Raw genomic sequence first — 8,160 nt, 5'->3', positions numbered from 1 at the left:
TGGCATCGACTAGACGTTCGGATCACTTGGGATTCGTGAGGTGTCTGACAACGGATCAGCCGGCGGTACGGTCGGATCTGCACATGCGACAAATCCACTCCCAGTCGTCCGGTCTTGCTACCCGAATGAAGGCATCGGCCAGCTCTCCACCCGACTTAGGAGTGGAGGGGGGCAACTGTTGGGGGATACCCACCGACCGACCGACCGACTATCGGAGGGCCCGACCGGCTGGCGGCCCGACCGACTAACCAACGGCCCGACGGACGACTCTGACTGGCCGATCGTCGGTCGGGCGACAGGCCGACGGACGCCATCAGCGGCTAACTACGGCCATTCCACGGTCCATTCCCGACCGACTAAGCCCGACCGACTAACCAACGGCCCGACGGACGACTCTGACTGGCCGATCGTCGGTCGGGCGACAGGCCGACGGACGCCATCAGCGGCTAACTACGGCCATTCCACGGTCCATTCCCGACCGACTAAGCCCAGAGGTCTGGTAGCCGACCCACATGAAGCTCGCCGACCGACGGAGGAGTCCGACGCCACTTTGCTGGCCACCGACCTGGGGTCGGCCGACTCCACCAACCACCGTACGGCCGCCAGACGTTGTCAGCTCTGACACGGACATGCGGCACAGTTACCTAGGGGCATTGTCCTGCCCGGGGCCGGGTCAACCCTGGCGATTAGACGGCTACACGGCGACATGACGTTTTCACGGCGGCTCTGACAGTCTACAGTGAGTTGACAGTTCCTCACTTGTCCGCGTCATTAATGACGGCGCCATACCGTGCTCCACTATATATACCGGGGAAGGCAACAGTGCAAGGGGTCGATCCGTCCGTCTCTCCCACATACGCAGGCTCGCTCCTCTCTCTCTCCCTCTCTCTTTCTCAGAGCTCTCTGTCTGCATTTCACTGTTGCCCAGTCACCTCTCTGACTTGACCGTCGGAGGGTCCCCGCCGGAGCCGCCTCCGGTCAGTGCGGACTTCCTTTTGCAGGTGCACGCTTCCCGGCGATCGGGCGACGAGGCGATTGGCCGCAACAGTATGTATGGTTTTTTGTTTTTTGATAAGTAAAACGGAATTGGAAGGGGGTGATCCGATGCAGCTATTTTTTCTGAACGTGTTCATAGAGTTCTATTTTTTACTAAAAAAATATTTGATTCATGATCAAATTTTTAGGTAAAAGCGGTCTCCTCTCCACTATATGAACGAATCCAACGAATACATACGTCACCCCAACACCTCTCGAGCCAGCGGATCAGATATTACTTTCAGACTCCATGCCCAGACCGTCAGCAGCAGATCGCCGCATGTCATCTCAGAGTTGGTATTTAATCAAGCCTCGATGTCCACCAGAGAACTTGAATCTGAATCGCACGGTTGGAGGCCATGGCTCGATACCGCTTGGCTGCCACCACATTAGTGGTGTGGCTTTTTGGATGGTCTGTTTATTGATGAATCTATTCAGAAGCCAGATGATCCATCAAGTTTGCTAAAGTTCAAAACATTTTGAATGGATCTAGATCTAGATTTTAAGTCCAACAAAAATGATAAACCTAAAAAAATAAGCATGCTTGTTAAATGGATCTTATATGATATGTAATATATAATATATATCATATATGTATGTCTTAGCCCATTCCTAGGCCGTAGATTTAGGCCTTCGACATCGATTGGGGGCATCTCCTCACCCCAGCCATGCATTCGGTTATCAATCATCATCCAACAATCTCTTGATCTCATCAAAGTCTTCGGTTGCTGGAGGTCCTTGATGCTATAATCAATATGCTTGGATTGCTTCTCAATTATGTATGATGGCTTATTGGGGTTTGAAGCAACGAGGAGTGGGGATGTAGGCCATCAAAAAGCCTGAGGCCCAATTTAAAGCCCAAAGCCCGAGTAAGCAGCATGCTCACGCTTTAGAAATAGGCCTCAAGATTAAGCCAAGGTGGAGTGTATCTTGATATGACTGAAAACAGAACCACATTTATATTTATATTTATTTTATTTAATAAATATAAATATGAATACCGATATTATTCAAATATAAAATTTATATCCATATTTATTTTAAATAAATACGGATGTAATTTGGATGCTGGAAGTATGGATATAATTACTGATATTATATGGATAATTTAACTTTATGACTACAGATCAAAGATATTACTAAATAGATAATAAATTAAGTTAATAATATATTTTATAATTATATATTTTTTTAAAAATTAATAATATTATATAAAATTATATAGAATTATACGTAGATTCGGATATTTGGGTATGGATCGGATAGTTGTCTATCCATATTTATATCCATTTTTCTTTGATGGATATAAATACAAATACGGATATTAGTCAGATTCTCAAATTTTTATCCATATATGCATTGATTCGGATATGAAAATAGATTCGAACGGATAATATCCATACCATTTTCATCCCTATATTTTGAGTTGAGCTCAATCTATCCACCGAACATATATGCAATCATCAAACATAATGTACAGTGACAAGCAAGTTCTGAGACATTACAGAAGGGTCACGGAACCTGACTGTTACTTCAGCTTATGGCAAAACTTCCCATAAACTTCTCCAGGCCATGGATTAAATCTGACACTTCAGTGCATCAGTACCTGTGATTTATACTTACATTAGCTTATGACTGAGATATCAAAGTAAGCTTTTTATTATTGATTAAAATCGATACTTCTTCAATTAGATCAGTCGCACATATTATCAAATATTTACACTATAACAATACAATTTTTTTTCAACCAGATCAATCATACGTTATCCAACATTTGTACTATAACAACATAAACTTTCTTCAACTAGATCAGTTACGCATTTACCTAGGGCTTGAAGCCTCGAGATCGTCCTTGCCGAATCCTTGGAGAAGTAGGTGCCACGGACGTGATAAAGCTCGTCGGCCGCATCTACCGCTCTCACGATCGTCGGGCTTTCGCAGTGGAAAACTAAAAAGATTGGAGATCTCTGCACCATACTCACCCTCGGCCTCCCCACCACCCCCAGTTTCCCCGACTGTTGCTCCCTCCCCCACCTCAGTCCCTCCTCCGATCTCCCAATCGCCACCATTTCCCTCTAAATATCCACTCTGTCAATCCTGATCGTGCCCTTCGTTTTACCCGTGTCACCCTCTGCCCCGCCCCCGCTCCAACCCCGCTCTCCCCCCCATCTGCGACCATTTTTTGTGTACGGTGCCTGAGGCCAGCGATGACATTAAAGGCGGCATGGGTTTGGAAGCGGAATGGAGGAAGAACAGGAGACGGGACAGTGCCGCTGATGCCTCCATTAATATATGTACTATAGATGTGGATGACAGTAGATGCAACTCCTAGGAATAAATGTCTTATCTCACCATAATGTGAGAGCCTGTGAGCTAAACCACATTGCTCTTAACAAGTGGACACGAACTTAAATGTGGTGATAGGTAGGTTTTCTTTCCATCAAATACTCCAAGCAAAAGAACTAAAATTCTCCTGCAACTGAATCCGTGACACATCCAAGAAAAACATCCAAACTGTCGATGAAATATTATGAGTGGTGACCTTTTAAAAGCATAAAGTATGATCTGGTAGATGCAATTATATATCAAAAGCCAGGATTTTCTTCAATTTAGAATTGAACTAGAGAGGTCTGGTTCATCAACCTTGGCTGCTGATATAACATATGGCAGTTATGATTTTGATAATCATCGATCAAAGAAAATTAGATTTGAATCTTAATTTCATTAATTTTTAATTTTTTTTTAAATTATTTTGAAGACATTCGAACCGTTCGGATTAAAAAAAATCATTCTTTTTCCAAATTGAATTATGTGCGCAACGTATTTGCTAATAAATATAACAGTTTGGATTTCTAAGATGAGCAACAATCTTTTTTTTTCTTCTTCTTCTTCTCCTCCTTCTTCTTCTTTTGAATGATTGATGATTTGGTGGCTATCTAGGGCCATACAGTTGTATGGGGCATGTTGTGCCACAGAGAGATCCAAATCCGACTAAAGATCGTTTGACAACTTGGCAAATAACTAATCTCATATATTGCATAAGTTTTCATAAATCGTATTAATTCTGCTGTGCTTGGCGAAAGAACAGCACCCTGGCCACCAAATGGCCACTCCATGATACCATCCCTGTTGGACACAAAAATGGGTCACCATATTTAATGTCTTCACAGATTACTCATGTCCATTGCAAGGCTGACAGACATATCTTGTAAGGTAGAGTGCTCTGTGAAGCCTTGATCCTTCTTAGCTCAACCAACATCGGTTAGTCCACTTGTCTAGGGTTGAAGATTTATAAAATCAATTTTTTTGTATGAATGGAGGTATTTGGTGATTCAATTGAGATCACCACGATAATCTAAGATCACGGATGATACAAATCCCGAGGTGATATGATCTTTAGTGATCCAAGATCATCATTGTTATGATGGTTATTGTGAGCATCTCGGATCAGTACTACATCACAAAACATTTCGAATTCTTGGGTCATCAACACGATCTCTAACCACCATATGAGCTGAAAAGTTTGTCTCCATACTGAGCTAAAGCGTCCACGAGATCTAACTTATGTATGAGCTGCCCTTATCACCTCAACCGACGTATCCTTTCAACGTGCGCAATGGCTGTTCATCCCGAATAGATAGGATCTGATGTAATCGTCTCTCCTGATCTCACGGAAGCGATTAAGGGCTCAATTATCTCGTCCAGTTTGACATGTCTAATGGTCCGACAATCTCGAAATCGTGCAATCTCATAGCTAACAACCCAGCTGTCCGACATCCTTCTATATTAGAGAAAGATGGACTGGCACAGCAATAGAATGAGGCATCTATATCACGGATAGCTGCCGAGTAGGTGACGGAGCCTGTAGTCACTCAAATAAAGTGAACAGTTTAGGGCACATGACCCCCTGACTTCCATTCTTCTACTGGGCTTGGGGAGACACCTTCGATTGAGATGAGATGTCTTCAGTTGCGAAGCTCCAAGGACCCAGGTAAGTCCAATCAAATTCCTCTCAAAGAACCTGTTGCTGTTTCTTTTGTTCTCTACTTTTCTGACTTGAGTGTTGGAGGATCTCCATCGGAGCCACAATCTCTGGTTTGGAACTTGTCTTGCAGATCACTCTAGTATCAACATCCCTGTATGAGGACCAAACATCCATCTTCCGACCTCGATTGATTTAAGTAGCAATAGATGAAAGAAGGGTTATATTCACATTCGTGGCTCAAAGACGGACATCTTCCCAACTTTTCAATGCCACCGCTTTTCGACAGACGACCAGCCAGGCTGACAATCAAGTTCTACTATTGATGCTGGAAATCCATCCGCCGGCTCAACCGAATATCTCTCCACTGGTTCAACCAGCCCAGCCGGTGCTAGCTACGGTTGACCAATTCGGTCAGTTCTTTCAATAAGTTCAACATCTGAGGACCACAATCCAAACGGTCCAAACCTTTCTCACGCCCTTTCAGATAGTGCCACAGCCTCCCCAGGCTGTCCCTATACCCTTTATAGCGATGTGTCACAAAGTTTCCTCAGTGGTGCCATTTGTGCCTTCCACAGTGATGCCCCCGCAAAATTCTACTTTAATTGTGGCTTTACAGCCACCACTTTAGTCAGAGCCACGGGCACCGCCTTGAAGTCCGAAGAGGAGGTTGACTTATCAAAGTTGTCCTAGGGCCCAGCAGTCAGTCAGACGATGATCTCCAAGCTCACAATTGGGCCATGACTCAACCCTCGGATGCCAATCTCCTCTGTGCTCTGAGGCTGGTACCGTCCGTGAAGTTGATTTTAAAAGACAGTTCTTGGAGCTCGATTAACAGTTGGGCTAAAAAATAGAAAAAGCCCTCAATAATAATGGTTTCTCGATACTGCATTACGAAGGATATAACAGCCAGCCGTCCTTCACCCCAAGGATTGTATAGGAACCACTCCCTCTGCACTTCAAACTGCCTCAGCTAGAGGTCTACGATGGGACCATCGATCTCGTCAGTCATGTGAAGATCTTCAAAATAGCCATGCTCCTTCAGGGGGCATCAGATGTAATTCTCTGTCGAGCGTTCCCTTCAATCCTTAAGGGGGCTGCTCGATAATGGTACTCGAGTTTGAGACCGACGTCTATCCATTCTTTTGAAAACTTGTGTCGGTCTTTCGTCGGTCATTTCATCAGCAGTCGGTGATAGCAGAAACAGTCTGACTACCTCCGTATCATCAAGCAAAAGGAAGACGAGTTGATCCGCTCTTTCATGAATAGATTCAACATGGTGACTTTGGAGGTCCAAAATCTGGATCAGTCGATCGCGATGGTCACGATGATGAGCGATCTGCTGAAGAATGACTTGAAAAAGTCATTAATTAAGACTTATCCTCAAGATCTCTCAGATATGCTTGTCTGTGCGGAGAAGTATGATCATATGAAAGAGATTTTTGCTGAGGATACTCCTATCGGTTCAGCCGCGGTGGGATCCAGTAAGGAGCACCATCCAAGGCGAGAGGAGAAAAGTCGTAAGTGCTTTTGGTTCCCATCCCTGAGGCAGAATAATGGGGGTCGAATTGTCGATCCTAAAGTCCTCCGAGAAGAATTCGACAACCATCACCTCTTGGGCAGTATAATAACTACATGCCTCTGATTGTTCCTCGAAGTGAGGTATTGTTACAAGTGAGACCTGAGTTACCCGAGCCTCGACTGATGAGAACAAGGTTGGAACATCGTCGAGACCCGAATAAATATTACATTTACCATCATGACCATGGTCACGATACTGAAGACTGCCATTAGCTTCGCGATGAGGTTGAGAGGCTTGTCAGGTAAGGGTGGCTGAATCATTTTGTCTAAAGAGCGGCCTCTCAATGTCGAGCTCCAAAAGTTCAGCAGCCACTCTCCCTCTGCCTCAGCAGCCTCTCCCTCTGCCTCAGCCGCAGCAAGCACCAGCACGACGAGAGCGACAGTAGGTTGGAGGGCAAGTGGTAGAAGAAGAGCGATCCATTTGAGAAGAAATTCACATGATTATTGGAGAGGCAGGAGGAGATCATCACCTTCATCGAGCATGATGTAGAGGGTATGCTCATCCCGCATAATGATGCGGTGGTTATAACAGTGAACATCATTGATTTTAATATATACCATGTCTTTATAGATAATAAAAGCTCAGTAGATATTTTATATTTTTCTGTTTTCACGCAAATGGGGCTTACACCTAGCCAGTTAAGTAGGTTCGATATCCCAATTTAGAGTTTCTTTGGAAGTTCTATGATCCCGAAGGGAATGATTAAGTTACCTCTCACTGTAAGAATTCTACTAAAGCGAACGACAATTTAAGTTAACTTCCTAATGGTCCAGCTACCCTCGACTTACGACGCCATCCTTGACTATCTTAGCCTGTGGACTTTGAAAGCTGTCATCTCAAGCTACCGTCTGATGGTGAAACTTTTGATCAAGCACGGAGTGAGGCAGATCTAAGGCAACCAAGCTATAGCTCATGAATGCTTTGTCGCCAAGCTGAGAGTAGAGAATCAACCGACCTCGATAGAGATCCAGCTCAAGCTCCCAATAGGCTTGGGTGCTAGGGAGCACCTGATTGACGGGCGCTTCCAACCAATCGAGGACCTTTTAAATGTCCCGTTGAGGAAGGAGAATATGAGCCGAATGATGAAAATCGACTCATATTTAGATGAGGTAACCAAATGTCAACTAATTAATCTTTTGTAGGAGAATACGGATCTTTTTGCTTGGTCTATTGTAGATATACCCGGCACCGATTCTGAGGTGATATCCTATCACCTAAGGGTGGACCTAACCTATCGACTGATAAAGCAAAAGAAATACAGTTTTGCCCTAGAACTCCAAAAGAGTTCCAAGCTGGTGATCTGGTGCTGTGGTGAGCTGAAGTCTCAAAGCCTATCGAGCAGGAGAAGCTATCGTCCAATTAAGAAGATCCTTATCGAGTGGATGTAGTATGCCCAGACTTATAGACTAAAGCAGCTCGATGGATCTCCAATTTTTAGGCCATGAAACTCGATGAACCTCTACATATATTACTAATGATATAACAATACTTTTCATGAAAATAAAATTTACAGGGCCATCAATTTACGATGAGTGCCCGAGTCCTCCAATAGTTACCTCCT

This window comes from Elaeis guineensis, chromosome 14, assembly GCF_000442705.2.
Source record: "Elaeis guineensis isolate ETL-2024a chromosome 14, EG11, whole genome shotgun sequence".
Taxonomy (NCBI): domain Eukaryota; kingdom Viridiplantae; phylum Streptophyta; class Magnoliopsida; order Arecales; family Arecaceae; genus Elaeis; species Elaeis guineensis.
This window is presented reverse-complemented; position numbering follows the sequence as displayed.